This window comes from Nicotiana sylvestris, chromosome 6 (genome assembly GCF_000393655.2).
Source record: "Nicotiana sylvestris chromosome 6, ASM39365v2, whole genome shotgun sequence".
NCBI classification, from domain to species: Eukaryota; Viridiplantae; Streptophyta; class Magnoliopsida; order Solanales; family Solanaceae; genus Nicotiana; species Nicotiana sylvestris.
In genome coordinates, this window is record NC_091062.1 from 93,586,706 (window position 1) to 93,603,724 (window position 17,019).

Genomic DNA, 17,019 nt, shown 5'->3' on the forward strand with positions numbered 1-17,019 from the left:
ATATCCACAATATAAGGACTCACGGTCATACTAGACACCAACGTATAGATACTCGTCACCATGCCTATACGTCGTACTCGACAATTAGCACGTAGCAAATAAGACTCAACTCCTAATCCCTCAAGCTAAGGTTAGACCAAACACTTACCTCAAAGTTTTGAACACCACTCAAGCCTTAATTATAGCTTTACCCCTTGATTCCACCACCAATTCGCTCGAATCTAGTCACAAGTTACTTAATTACATCAATAAGTGCTAAATGAATCAATCTCAATGCATGAAAATGAGTTTTTCTAAAGTTTTACTCAAAAAGTCAAAATCACCCCGGGCCCACGTGGTCGAAACCCGAGGTTCGGACCAAAACCCGTTTACCCATTCCCCCACGAATCCAAATGTATAATTTATTTTGAAATCGGACCCCAAATTGAGGTCCAAATCCCCAATTTTTAGAAAAACCTAGGTTCTACCCAAAACACCCATTTTCCCCCATGAAAATATTTGATTTTAAGTTGAATCATGTTAAAAAGTTAAGAAGTGAAGAAAATGAGTTAGAAATCACTTACCAATCGTTTTGGAGAAGAAAAGTTATTTAGAAAATCGCCTCTTACGTTTTGGGATTTTGAAAAGTATAAAAATAACTGAAATTCACGTGTATTTATACCCTTCTGAAGCCCCCCTGTGCGGACCGCACTAAGATGACCACGGCCGCACAGCACTCACCGCGGACCGCGCTGGCCCTTCCTGAAGACTTGCGGACCTTTGCCCCGCGCGGACCGCGCTAAGTCGACCGCGGCCGCACAGCACCCACCGCGGACCGCGCAAAGGCGACCGCGACCGTGCTGGCCCCTCCACGGCCGCACGCGATTCCTCGCGGGCCGCGCTAAAGGGTTGAGAGGCCTACAATATTTTCCTGAACCTGCAACATCTGATCTTTTAAGCCTACGTCATCCCCGGAACCTACTCGAAACTTACCCGAGCCCTCGAAGCTCTGACCCAAGTATGCACACTACTTCAAAAACACTCTACAAACATATTAGTGTTGTCAAATCATCAATATAACATCATGAATATCGAATCAAGCCTCAAGATCAATGGAATTTCTCAGATTTCCCTTTTAAACATCAATTCCCCAATTTGGGTCCGGATTGCGTCAAACGACGTCCGTTTTTAACCAAACTTTACAGGAGTGATTTCACACATCTATAAGACTTGTACCGGGCGCCGGAACCAAAATACGGGCCCGATACCATAGTCTTCTAACCAAATTTTATTTCCAATTTCCTTAATTACTTCAAGAAAACAATTTCACTCAAAAATTCATTCCTCGGGCTTGGGACTTCGGAATCTGATTCCGAGCATACGCCCAAGTCCCATATTTTCCTACGGAGCCTCCGAGACCGTCAAATCACGGGTCCGGGTCCGTTTACACAAAATGTTGACCGAAGTCAATTTTTTTTCATTTTAATATCAAAACTTAGCATTTTTCACAAAAATTCATATTTAAGCTTTCCGGCTACGCGCCCAGACTGCGCACGCAAATCGAGGCACCCCTAAATGAGGTTTTCAAAGCCTCGGAGACACATAATTCAATTAGAAACCGGTGATGGACCATTTGGGTCGTCACAAGAAGAGATGAACCGAGTGGATTAAAGAAAAGAGTAGTAAAGGGGTAATCTCAGTTCATAATTTAGATAATATGGTAGCTATACAAGTCTATAGAATAAGAGAGAGAGAGTACCGAGTAGGATTTTCACAACATAAGAGTTTAATCGCAAAAAATAATTTTATTGTTAATGTCCAATAATCGTAATAACTATACAAATCCAGAAAGCTTTGCTAGGAGCCTTACTCAAAGTTTGGAAGAATTTATATTAGACATAGAAATCGTATTTTATTCGATAGTAGATTTGGCCGTACATTTTATATATCTACAATACTATAGTAGTATTTATTCGGATATATATAGAAAACAACTGCATTTGATATTGTTAATATTATCATACCATCAGTCATATCATCTATACCATCTGGGAAGACGATTTTAATTTTTTAACCCTAACTTTTTAGACGACTTTAACTGACTTTAACTTTTTAACTCCTTTTTATTAACTTTTATATAAGAATCAGGATTGGTATCAGAGCAATAAGATTTTCGGACCAAACAGTTTATGAAACAACTTATTTTTGCTAAATACATCAGTTACCATCACCATCTAATATATATTAGTCATGAGATTATTAAAAATAGCATAAAATATAGAGAAACATTAGAGTCGCAACTAAGTTTCTTTGAACTAGATATTTTAAATACAGAAGATTTTCTTCTTGAAATAGAAAGAATCAATATTAAAAAACAACAAGAAAAGGATTATATCCAAACCACCAGGAATAAGATAAAACATATCTCATTAGGGTAACATATATGTTGAGACAACATCCTTTAGCTAAAGAAATAGCTTGTAACTATTGGATTTTAAGTAAGAGTATACAAAGAAAAGGAGAATTAAAGAACATACTACGAAAGACTAAGGCTTTATTAATATCAACTTTAGAATTAGCTAAACAAATAAAAGAATCATATTTAAAAATAAATATAGAACCAAGTTATATAGTAAAATGTAGTATTAGCTCAGAAATCATATCAGCTTTAGAGTGGGAAATACAATATATAGAAGGAGAAATATATTCAGAAAATCAAAGAATAAAATTCTTTAAGAATCGAAAAATTTGGATACCATTAGGTTAAAAAAATAGATAAACTAAAGAACCTAGAATATTTAGATTTAAAATATATCCAGAAAAGAAGTATAGAATATTAACAGCTTGTTTGGATGGTTGTTACCCATTGTATTGTATCGTATTGTTACTTTAAATACAATATTTGTTTTGATTGTTACTTAAATTTTATTGTATCGTATCGTTAAATTCGTCGCTACATAATGACGAAATGTGCCACTTTATGTAACGACCGATTTGGTGTGGTTACGCCGTTACCTTGTCTTTTTTCTCAATCTCACCCTCTATTATTATTAAATTATTTTATTTTATCATTTATCCTACCTTTTTATATAGTAATTTTACGTTGTATCATAATTTTTCTTTATAATATTGCAAGTTTATTCTTCATATTGTTGGTGCGTGATATCATGAAACGATGGCAAACGACACAATCTATCCAAACATTGTATTTATCAAACAATACAGTACAATACAATACGATATGATACATTATGAAACGATGCGTAACAACCATCCAAACAAGCTGTAAAAGATAATAAGGTAATTAAGTGTAATTTTAGTAGTGGAGAACATATAACATACCGAAGATAACAATACAATACTTTAGTAGATATAATAATCAACTTTGGAGAAAAAACCCAGGAAAATAATAAAAACATAATAAGAACACTAGAACTAGTAGAAGTATTACAAATTAAACAAAGAAAGACTTTAGAAAAACTAGAAAAAAATTTGGATTTCCTAAAATCACAAGAACTAGAAATAGACAGAAAAATACAATTTCTGAACAATAAGTTTAATCTAGAAAAAATACCTAAGAAAGACGAAATAGAAAAGTTAATTAAAACTATTACAGAAAAGCCTAAATAATTAGAAATACAAACAACCAGATTAGTAGAAAAAATAACACACCAAGTAGAAGTAATAAAAAGTGAGATAAATATCTTAAAAGAAAAGATAGACACAATAAAAGAAATCGCTCTTTCATGAGTGAGTTACAACTAGAACTAGATCCAGTATATGAAGAAGCATTAAAGTTCACAGAAAGAATTCAACCCAATCCAGAGGGACTGACTAATTATACTCCCTAGGGGAAAGCAGATCAAACAATAATAAAACAGAATAATACTCTAATAGTATTACTTTTAGAAATTAATAAAAAGTTAGATAAAATTATTAAAGAAAAGGAGATAAAGACTGAAATCCCAAAAGTAGACGATTTAATAGAACAATTAAAAAGAGTTGAAATAACACCACAAAAGGATAAAATTAAAATAAGAAAATCACAAAAATGGACCTTTTTCCAGGTGGGTCAAGAACAACAAACCAAGAAAGATCACGAATGTCACGACCCCAATCCCGGTCATGATGGCGCCCAACACGATACTAGGCAAGCCCGACCAATTACCACTCACAATCACTTCTTATTAGAATTCATTACCAATTTTAAGAAATAGATACCAATTTAATATAAGTAGAAGTCTGAAATAAAAGATTGAAATATGTGGAAGGCCATAATGAAATCTCTACAAATGCTCAATGATCTGGTGTCACAAGTTTGAGCCTCTAATACAAGGTTTCAACAGCCTAATGCAGAAATATGTCTAAAATGCGGAATAGTAAAGAAAGATAGAGGGAGAAATCGGGTCTGCGGACGGCATGCAGCTACCCCGATAACTCCGATGAAAAACTGAACGGCAGGAAAGCTCGCTCTACACCTCAGGGACACCTGTACCTAAACACACGGTGCAGAGAGTAATGTGAGTACTCCGACCCAGTGTGTAATAATAATAAATAATGGCTGACGGTATGAAATCACGTAAAGGCACTAAGCAGTTCTATATCAAAGCAGTAAAACCATTTAAAGAGCAAGTAGTAAAGAAAATTGAATGAAACTCTTTGAACCAGGTGAAAACAGGTAATTTGAAAGGCATTAATCCAGTATAAATTCGCTCCTCGAGCATTTCTGTTCATTTACTTATTTCTTACCCTCAATACTCAATTCATATACTTCTCACAATAACTGAAATCGAAACATATATATATATCGTTGCGGCGTACAGCCCGATTCGTATATTGCTGTGGCGCACAGCCCGATCCATAATAATAATAGTCAACTGCGCTTACTGGGGGTGTGCAGACTCCGGAGGGGCTCCTACAGCCCAAGCGCTATATTGCTGCAGCGTGCAGCCCGAACCATATATATATATATTTACATATTTGCCGCGGCGCGCAGCCCGGTCCATATAAGTATTTGTTGCGGCATGCAGCCCGATCCAATATATGTATTTGTATATTTGCTGTGGCGCACAGCCCGGTCCATATAAGTATTTGCTGCGGTGTGCAGCCCGATCCAATATATGTATTTATTGCGGCGTGCAGCCCGATCCAATATCATATATAATATCCTCACTATTGGGTCCTCAACCCCTCTCAGTCATTATAATCATAGCCTCTCGGGCACAATAATATAAGGTAGGGATCTCAACCCACATATTTCTCTCATTTATGGTTAACATTTCATAACCCGGTTCATATCATTTTTAAACAATTAGAAATATGACTGAGGATATGATTTTTAGCACATAAGTGAGGAAAACAAGTCAAAAATCCCATAAGGGTTCTACAGGTTGGCACAAGGCCCCAAACATGGCAACTAGCCCAAGTCAGGATGACAATGCATAAGTCTCAGTCAAAATGTAGTGAAAATATCAATTGGGATGGACCAATTCACAATCCCCAGTAGAAATGAACCCCACGCTCATCACGCAGCATGTGTCTCATCTCAGTATAGCACTACGTTGTGCAAAATCCGGGGTTTCAAACCCTCAGGACATCATTTAAAATCATTACTCACCTCAAACTAGCCAAAGCTCTAGCTCGATATGCCCTTGCCTCTCAAATTGGCCTCCTCGCGCGTCGAATCTGACTAAAATCACAACGAACATGTCACATTATGCTAAAGAAACAATACCCAATCGAAAACAAATCGAAAAATATCAAAATTCTCGAAATTGGCAAAATCCGAGCCCCGGGCCCACTTCTCGAAATTCAGAAATTTTTACATCAACGGGTTCCTTATCTCCCCACGAGTTCATACATACCAAAAGTTCTCAAACCGACCCCAAATGGTCCTCCAAATCCCTAATCAAAATCTCAAAATCCCAAGCCCTATTTATTCCATTTTTAGCAAGAATTCAATGATTTTCTAGGTGGATTTCACAATATAGATGAGTTTTAGGTCCGAAATTCTTACCTCCAAACGTTTCTCCTTGAATCCCTCTTCAATCTCCTTTAAAAAGCTCTCAAAATGATCAACTATGGCTGAAAAATGGATCCAAATCGCGGACAAGAGGACTTAAAAACATTCTGCCCAGGCTTCATCGAGGTGTACCTTGCGTTGTGCAGGTTGTACATCCTCTTACCATTTTCCCTGTTGTACACCTTCTGTTAAAATGCCTATAACTCCTTGTGAAAATATCCAAAAGACAAACGTTTGAATATTTGAAAACTAGACTCGAAGATCTTTCATTTGATAGGTTGTACACCATATAAATCTTTATATATTCCGAAATATGAGCTTCTAAAGTGCATCAGAAAATTCTGTCAAAACGGGTCCACCAGCCATATTCGATTCATCATAACTTTCTGATAGAATATCCAAATCATGAATGGTGTAACTTTATGGAAACTAGAATGTAAGGGATACAACTTTCATGTTTTGCACTTTTTTTGATTCCTTATATATTTCAAGATATGAGCTTCCAAACTGGACTCCTCGCACTAGAAATTTTCTGGTGCACAGCTGAAGCTAAACAAAAATCTGCAACTTTTCCAAAGATGAAATAGTCCGTTTAACCACCTGAAATTCACCCGAGGCCACTGGGACCTCAACCAAAAGCACCAACACATCCTAAAACATCATCCAAACTTGTTCCAATCATCAAAACACCTCAATTAACACCAAAACCATCAAATTACCTCGAATTCAAGCCTAAGTTCTTCTAAAACTTCCAAAACACGCATTCGATCAAAAACCCAACCAAACCACGTCCGAATGACCTGAAATTTTGCACACATATCCCAAATCACCTAACGAAGCTACAGTAACTCTCGGAATTCCATTCCGACTCCCGGATCAAAATCTCGCCTATCAACCGGAAATCACCAATATACTAACTTCGCCAATTCAAGCCAAATTCTACAACGGACCTCCAAAACCACTTCCGATCACACTCCTAAGTCACAAATCACCTCCCGGAGCTAACCGAACCATCATAATTCAACACCGAGCCCTCTAACTCATAAGTCAACGTTCGGTTGACTTTTCCAACTTAAGCCTTCTTAAAAGAGACTAAGTGTCTCATTTCCTACCAAAACCACTCCAAATCAACTCGATCACACAAGATACGGATAACGAAGCATGAAGAAACAGAAAAAGGGGAAAACGGGGTGGTAACTCATGAGACGACTGGTCGGGTCGTCACAACGAATAAGTTTTTCAGATAATAGAATATGTAATAATATGTTAGCCATAATTCTAACTAGAAAAACAAGAAGAAAATCAAAAATTAGACGAAATAATAGATATAGACAAAGATATACAAATCTTTCAACAAAATCAACTAAGGTTACTTAATCCGAGAATACTATATAATACAGGATATTTTTCAAATAACTCTCAACTATATAGACATTATAGAGAAGAGCAATTATCAGCTATAGGAAATAAGGTTGCAACATTAAATTTAATTAATCCAGAATCAGTACGACAAATCAAAAATTATAAAAAGAATTTAATGCATATGGGATTAATAGTAATCGGACTAAAAGGACTAACTAGAAAGAATTTAGGAACTAAAGTATTAATAGTAGTATATGATGACAGATGGTCAGATCAAAAGAAATCTATAATAGGTTTAAGAGAAGTAGACATGACAAATAATGGAGGAATATTTTATATTAGCCCAGATTTCATGCTAAATCTAGCAGAATTTGGAAAAAATATCAAAATAGGAATACAAACTAAGGGATATGAAGAAATGAATAATGGAAATAATTTACTGATATGTGTAGGTTTCATAGGAAAAATGGCAACAAATAGTAATACAAAATTTAAAATTAAGGGAGATGATGTAGTCGAAGTAATGGGAAATAAAGGGATAAAATTAATAAAACCTATTAAGATAAACCCAGAAAAATATGTTGGATTAGAATGGAATCTAGAAGATTTCGCAAAGCCAAAAATATTCAAACCAGAATCTCATTTAATGTATACAAACTCTAAAGGAGAAACATCAATTAGGTTTACCAATTATAACTATTCTACCCAAAAAGAAATAGATGATGGAACTGAAAGTACGATGGAAGATAATGATACTGAATTTATAAATATTGAAATAATACAAGACGAATTCGAAGTAGACATAGCATTAGAAAAAGCAAGAAGGCTAGTTAAAGAAAATAGAAATAAGACTTTCCAATGTAAAGGGTGTAAACTTGGAAAATTAAATTTAAGCAAAGTAGAAGAGCATTTTAAGAAATGTAAATTAAGAACAGATAATTGGGGATATATAAAAGAAAATATTTCACATAAAAAATCAGATAAATTCGATCAAATTTTAGAAGAGATACAAGATAGTTATGAAGAAACAGAGACAGAATCTCTAATAAGTTTAAAAGAATTAATGGAATCAACTAGCTCTAGCCCAAGCCCATTTCAGAGAACAACTTATCAAAGTACCATAGATACTAGCACAGGAAATGTACCTAGAAAAAGAGTATATAGAATAGATCGAGAAACAAAAATAGAAAACGTAAAACCATCAGGAAAAAGAATGCCTATAGAAGAACCTATAAGACTACAGGAAGGAGGAAGTTAGGGTAAAATATTAAATACAGCAGCTCATGATCCACAAATGTGGAACTCAGTAATAGACCTATGGAAAGGAATAGTAGTAGCAGACTTTATAAAAACTTATAATGACACAGACGCAGAAACAATGTATAAATATATGGAGACCTTCTTAGGAGAATCAACAAAGGGATTATGGGAAGCCTATAAATCAGAATTTCCACAAGATTTTCAAATATTAATAGCAATGGGACTAAATCCTTATAATTTTACAAATAAAATACATAGCTTGATCACAGGCGAAGATCCAAATAGTGGATTAGTAATATTACAAAAGAACGCTTTAATAAAATTAGAACAATTAAGTATAAGCAGTTGGTTTCATATAAAAAAGTTTTTAAATGATTATTTTTATTATTGTACTATTAGTGGAAATGCTTTTGATCAAGATCTAGGTAAAAAGTTATTTAATAAACTACCAGGAGTCTTAGGAAAAGAAATAGAAGAACGATAGTATAAAAGAGAAGGTGTAATACAAAATCCACATGCAAAATGGTCTATAGGGCACAAAGTACAACATATAATGGAAATACTACAAGAAAATGTACGAATTTACAAATACAAAAACAACTAAAACAGAACAATATGAGTTTTTGTAGATCAACTGTATATACAACACAAAGTTATGACAAAAATGAATATAGAAAGAAGAAATATAGAAAATATAAACCTCAATACAACAAGGGATACAACAGAAAAAAATTATTATCTTAGAAAATCATCAGCTAGAAAACCCTACCTAGATAGGGATAGATATGTTAGAAAGTATAGAACAGATAGGAATTATAAAAACAAACTAGAATGTTTTACTTGTGGTAGTGTAGAACACTTAGCAAATACGTGCCCAAAAAGAATTAATAATAAAACAAGAAATTCACAGTTAATAGAAGATTTTCAAGAAACCCTAATAAATGTAGACGAATATATGTCAGATAACGAAAGTATATACTTTATAGTAAGCGTAGATATAGAAGAAAAAACTCAAATAGATACCTCAGAATCAGAAGAGGAAGAATTAATAGAGATAGGATTAGAAAAATTAGACTTAAAAGAAAATACCTTTGTAAACATATCAGAGGAATGTACCCATAATTTTGAAAGAAATAAAGGATTAGATAGTAATCAGTGTTTCATATGCAAATGGTACCCTAGTAGAAATAAAAGAGCTAAATGTAAATTATGCTATCTAGAAGGATGTATTTCATATATAGAAAAAGATTTTGAAACAAAAATAAATAAAGAAGAAAAATACCAAGAAATAAATGATCATACCATGAATTTGAGAATAATGAGAAGCTAGAATAAATGAACTAGAAAAAAGAATACAGAAAATGGAAAAAGGAAATATGAGTAGTATAGATGCAGAGATATTAGCTGTAATTTACGGATTAAATAGTTTTAAATTATATATATTAAATAAACAAGAAGTAACAATTAGAACTGATTGTGAAGCCATAGTTAAATTTCACCAGAAGATAAACGCAAAGAATAGTAGTAGAAGAAGATGGTTAAATTTTATTGATACTATATCAATATATAATCTGGTTTTTGAACATATTAAAGGAAAAGATAATAATTTAGCAGATCAGTTAAGTAGGCTTAAAATTACTGTCAATTAATAAACAAGTATTTTATATGTACAGCATGAGACCAACAGTTTTCAAGAGTGAAGACAAAGGGAAGGGCATTCAAGCCTCACCCTCAGACAGATACTTGCAGACAGTATTAGGTAATCTTCATTTTAAGCCACATCCTTTGGGAGAACAGACTAATATGGAAAGCATAAATTTTGGAAAACATAATTAAATATTTTTTCCACCATCAAACATATCATTTAGAGTCCTACCAGAATGTGTCATAGACAGACCTAAACGGTATTTAATTGATAACTTATGGAGTAACATATAATAAGAAAGATACTAAATATTTTATAGCGTCTCTTAAGGCCTTAGGACAATATTTTACAGATAAAAACCAAGACAAAAGATTTAAGTATTATGTGTTTATACATGGTAAGACAAATGGTATTTTTCAGACATGGTTAGAAGTACTAGATTCCATTAAAGATATAGAAAAATTACTTTTCAAAGGCTTTAATGATTTTACTGAAGCATTAGATTATGCAAGAGGAATACTAGGACCAAACTACTATATCTCCCCAGCACTCAGACAAAACCCAGAAAAAACCCATCAATACATCATCCAAAAAGACAATGACAAGATAATTATGTTATCATTGTTCATCAATGACAAAAGCCTTTAAACGAATAAACCGAAAAAATGAAACCCTGGCACAAGTGTCATGACCCAAAACCCGCTCCGGTCGTGATGGCGCCTCTCGTGAAGACGAGGCCAGCCAACAAACCCATATCGCCTTTTCAAAAATAGTTAAACATTAATAAACAGTTTAAATATGATTTCATGATATAATTAACGGAAGCACAACCCGACACAGCCCTAACCGGGGTGTCACAAGTCACGAGCATCTACTAGGGTATAAATACAACTGAAAGCCTAGAGTGTACAAATACAGACTAATGAAATGAGGAGAGAGAAAAGCAGTGCTGCGAACGCCGGCAACTACCTTGCTAAACCTTGATGACTCTGCCTCCGATCAGCCAAAACATACCTGAATCTGCACACAAGGTGCAGGGAGTAATGTGAGTACTCCGACTCAGTGAGTAATAATAATAAATAAAGACTGAAGGCAAGAAATCACGCAAAAACACAAGGTATTCCATACTGAAGCAGTAAAATCATTTTAAACAGTAAAGCAGTGAGAAATCAAGTGAAAATCCCTTTTCTCAACAAGTAAAGCAAGTAGTTTACAAGTGAGAAACAAAAATGATAGAAATGTAAACAGACCCTCGGGCAAAACATGTACAACAAAACGCCCCTCGGGCATAATATCAATAGAACTAGTCCCTCGGGCTCAATATAAGAATAGTGCCAGCCCCTCGGGCTCAATATCAGAACAGTAACAGCCCCTCGGGCTCACTCTCAGAATAGTATCAGCCCCTCGGGCTACCTCACAATCACTCATATCAGCCCCTTGGGCATAGTATCAATCACTCAGAACAATGGGTACCCGCGCTCACTATGGGTGTGCAGACTCTAGAAGGGCCCCTTACGGCCCAAGCGCTATATCAAGTCACCTCGTGGCATCATCACTCAGCATATCCTCACATCACTCAAGCCACCGTGTGGCATATAAAGTATCTCAGGACCTCGGCCTCACATCACTCAAGCCGCCTCAAGGCATAAATAGTATCTCAGGCCCTCGGCCTCATATCACTCAGCATATCCTCACATATGGCCCTCGGCCTCACTCAGTCCAGAAATCATCACAAGCCCCTTGGGCATCAGTAAAACGGTAGTGCTTCTGAGTTCAAGTAGTATGTCAAAATAGTGAGGAAACAGTGATAAAAGTCCACGAAGGATTCAAATAGTCGGCACGAAGCCCAAATATGGCAATAAGCCCAAATCATGATGATAACAAATAAGTTTCAATCAAATATACTGTAAAATCATACATCGGGATGGACCAAGTCACAATCCCCGGTAGTAAAAGACCCTGCGCTGATCATCCAGTACGTGTCTCACCTCAATATAGCACTACGATGTGCAAATATGGGGTTTCAAACCCTCAGGACATCATTTACAATCATTACTCACCTCGAACCGGCTAATCCTCTAGCTCGTGATGCCTTTGTCTCTCAAATCGACCTCCGAATACCTCGAATCTAGCCACAATAATTCGATTCAGTTAATAAAAATTATAGAAATTAATTCCATATGAAATTCTATATTTTCCATTAAAAATCCGAAATTGCACTCAAAATTCGCCCGTGGGGCCCACGTCTCGGAACCCGACAAAAATTATGGAATATGAAACCTCATCCAACCACAAGTCCAACCATACCAATTTTACTAAAATACGACATCAACTCGACCCTCAAATCTTCAAATTAAACCAAGAGAGTTTTCAAAATTTTCCCAATTAAAATCACCAATTAAATGTCAAAACTAGTAATAGATTCGGGTAATCTAACCAAAACTAAGTTATGAACACTTACCCCGTTGTTTTCTCTGAAAATCTCCCGAAATTTGCCTTTCCTCAAGCTCCAATTTGGTAAAAATGCTCAACATTCTGTCCAGAATTTCCGTGGTTACTGTTCACGTATTTTACTATTCATGGGTACTGTTCACGGTACTGTTCATGGGTATTGTATACGGGGTACTGTTCATATGTACTGTACACGGGTACTGTTCACGTGTACTGTTCACGTGAACAGTACATGGGTACTGTTCACGCATGTGCGGTCACTGTTCACACGTGCAAAATATGCAGAAACTGCCCAGAAAATTGCAGCAGTTTTTCTTTTCACTAAAAAGGCTCTAACTCCATCATACAAATTCGGAATTCAATGATTCTTGTTCCTATGAGTCACAAATAATAATACGAACATAGCCCTTCAGTCGAAACTCAATTCTAAGCTTATTTGCTCAGTTCAATACCCATTTCGCTCGTTAAACAATTCACTCATGTTTCGTGTCAAAAATCCAATCGCGACTTGATAAAATTAGACCAAACTTTCCAGATCAGTCCTATAATTCATTATCAAAATTCCGGAAGTCTCGAAATCAAATTTTGATTTATAGAACTAAAAATGGGCCTTTGGATCATTGCATGCTTATGCTCAAAACGGCAAAATCTTCCAAAAACACTTCCAAAACATATCCGAGCCTCATGGGACCCTGACCAAACATGCCAACACACCCCATAACATAATTCAAACTTGTTCCAACCTTCGGAACACTCCAAACAATATCAAAACATCAAATCACCCTCGAATTCAAGCTTAAGAATTCCAAAACTTCCGAAATCCGAATTCGATCAAAAAGTTGACCAAGCGACGTCCAAATGACCTGAAATTTCTCTCACACACCACAAATGACATAACGAAGCTACACCAACTCTCGGAATTCCATTCTGACCCTCGGATCAAAATCTCACCTATCAACCAGAATTCGCCAAAATATTAACTTTGCTAATTCAAGCCAAATCCTTCCACGGACTTCCAAAATGTATTCCGATCGAGCTCCGTCATAAATCACCCAACGAAGCTATACAAATCATAAAATTTCCGATCCGAGCTCATATACAAATAAGTCAACTCTTAGTCAATCCTTTCAAATTAAGGGCTTTCAACTGAGACTGTTCATTCAAATTCATTCCGATTTTTCCTGAAAACCAAAACTAACGATCTACATCAGTCATAATACGTTACACAGGGCAAGTCATGCCCGAAAACTGGAAATCAAAGTACAAAAGTTCAAAACGACCGGTCGGGTCGTTACAGCTCCTAGCAAAGCTTTCTAGATTTGTATAATTATTACGATTATTGGACATTAACAATAAAATTATTTTTTGCGATTAAACTCTTATGTTGTGAAAATCTTACTCGGTACTCTCTCTCTCTCTTATTATATAGACTTGTATAGTTACCATATTATCTAAATTATGAACTGAGATTACCCCTTTACTACTCTTTTTTTTTTAATCCACTCTGTTCATCTCTTCTTCCCAATCTATTAAAGAAATAAGAGTTAACAAAAGTATTAAATCTTTAACATATTGGGAAGAAGAAATGAACAGAGTGGATTAAAAAAAGAGTAGTAAAGGGGTAATCTCGGTTCATAATTTAGATAATATGGTAACTATACAAGTCTATATAATAAGAGAGAGAGAGTACCGAGTAAGATTTTCACAACATAAGAGTTTAATCGCAAAAAAAAATTTTATTGTTAATGTCTAATAATCGTAATAATTATACAAATCTAGAAAGCTTTGCTAGGAGCCTTACTCAAAGTTTGGAAAAATTTATATTAGACATACCAATCCTGATTCTTATATAAAAGTTAAAAAAGGAGTTAAAAAGTTAAAGTTAGTTAAAGTCGTCTAAAAAGTTAGGGTTAAAAAATTAAAATCGTCTTCTTAGATGGTATAGATTATATGACTGATGGTATGATAATATTAACAATATCAAATACAGTTATTTTCTATATATATCTGAACAAATACTACTATTGTATTGTAGATATATAAAATGTACGGCCAAATCTACTATCGAATAAAATCCGGTTTCTATATCTAACATAAATTCTTCCAAACTTTGAGTAAGGCTCCTAGCAAAGCTTTCTGAATTTGTATAGTTATTATGATTATTGGACATTAACAATAAAATTATTTTTTGCGATTAAACTCTTATGTTGTGAAAATCCTACTCGGTACTCTCTCTCTCTCTCTCTCTCTCTCTCTCTCTCTCTCTCTCTCTCTCTCTCTTATTCTATAGACTTGTATAGTTACCATATTATCTAAATTATGAACTGAGATTACCCCTTTACTACGCTTTTTTTTAATCCACTCTGTTCATCTCTTCTTCCCAATCTGTTAAAGATTTTAACACTTTTCTTAACTCTTATTTCTTTAACCTCACCTCGGCCATGGTTAAATACTTATACCCTTCTTAATTGTTTTCGGGTTTTACTTAACCAGTTTCTCCTAGGAATTTACAGGTTAATCCATCATAATTGTTAAGAAATTGGGAAGCTAACCATATACTAAGAGTGATATCTAATAATCGAGCATATGAACTTGAAACATAAAACTATACAGAATAACAAAAAATTTTAAAATAAACAGGGGTAATATTTAGCATAAACATAATTTAGATAAAGATGAGTAACTTACATGCTTATAGGAGAGAGATTTCCCTTTCGGGAAACTCAAAAAAGTCTACTGAGCTTTGAGAATTAAAAGCGATCACACTTAAGCATAAAGACTTATTTATTTTACAAGCTTAGAGGAGGAACTACTAAAGTATTCATAAAGAAATATTTTACAAAGTGTTTTGGGAGAGGGATTTTGGTTGATGATGAAAAGTTGGTTGGAGGGGTTTTCTTCAAAGTGTTTTTCTTCTTGTTCTATCTTGTTTTTCTTCTGCTTTCTTCTCCCTTTTATAGCTAAATTTTTGAACAGATTTGAAAAATGGATTCCAAACTCTTTTGAAATCTATCTTGTCTATCCTTGCAGGGTACTTCATTGGGCCCCATCTTCACATGGCTTGGTCGGAGATTCCTTTCGTGTTCGTAACTTTTTCTTCCACTCAAAATTTTAACTTGTCTTTTAGCACAACTAACATTACCTCTTGTCACATCTTCTCTAATTTATGTTACTTGTCACTTTTGTCTTTTAGCACAGCTAGCATTTCTTCCTGTCACATCTTCTTTACTCTCTTGTTTTTCTCATTGGTACGCTAACATTATTGCTCTGTATACCAGCCTTGTCATTTTTTCCTTTGTCTTTGGTGCTATTTACTTGTTGTTTAACTGAGACTTCGCTTTTATGTGTCTCAATTATGTATAGCTATTGTATCAAAACTCATTTCTGACTCATCTTCATATGGATCTTGAGCATCTTGATAATTTAGGTTGTCTTCATAGTTATCATCTTCTCCTGAACTTTGGGTCCTTTCTAGATTTGGACTTGGACTTGGACTTAGATTCTTAACCATGTGTTTGTCTTGTTCTTCCTTTTCTTGAAAAAAATTTTCTAATGTCTGTTTGATTATATTTTCTATTTTTTTATTTTTTTCTTTTTTGAAATTATACCCTTCTTTTTTAACGCTTCTCCCTGTGTTAATGTTCTGGGTAGTCTTCTTCTCGATGGACCTTCATCTTCACTTTTTGGCAAAGTGACAGCCATAAACGGATTTGATGTGTCTTTACCGGTTACCGTTTGAACCAGATTAGCTGTATTATTATCCGATAAAGTGGATCTTGCTGCATTCATTGGGGAACGCACACCCTTCTCATCCATTTTTGTTTGAGATGAAGAACTCTGTTTTGGACTGTTCATCTCTGTGTCTTGTTGAGAAATAACTTGAGTCTGGGATAATTCAAATCTCAATGCTTGTACCCTGTGTTCCAATACCTTTACCTGCTCTATAAGTGTTGTCTTCTCTTGTTGTAACGACCTGACCGATCGTTTTGAACTTTTGCACTTTGATCGCCAGTTCCCGGGCATGACTTGCCATGTGTAACGTATTATGACTGATGTAGATCGTTGGTTTTGGTTTTCAGGAAAAATTAGAATGAATTTGAAGGAACAGTCTCAGTTGCAAGCTTTGAATTTGAAAGGTTTGACTAAGAGTTGGCTTATTTGTTTATGAGCTCGGATCGGAAATTTTATGATTTGGATAGCTTCGTTGGGTGATTTATGACTTAGGAGCGCGATCAAAATGCATTTTGGAAGTCCGTGGAAGGATTTAGCTTGAATTGGCAAAGTTAATATTTTGGCGAAT

General features: G+C 34.9%; 1 long non-coding RNA gene across 1 annotated transcript; it reads right to left on the reverse strand.

Annotated features, from left to right (window-relative positions):
* Positions 1 to 11,138: 11,138 nt before the first annotated feature.
* Positions 11,139 to 15,623, reverse strand: LOC138872133 (uncharacterized). The gene is made up of 4 exons (XR_011400571.1): positions 15,408 to 15,623; positions 12,730 to 13,900; positions 12,329 to 12,396; positions 11,139 to 11,288 (listed from the first exon to the last, which is right to left on the reverse strand). It is a non-coding gene; the product is annotated as an uncharacterized lncRNA (long non-coding RNA).
* Positions 15,624 to 17,019: the final 1,396 nt, after the last annotated feature.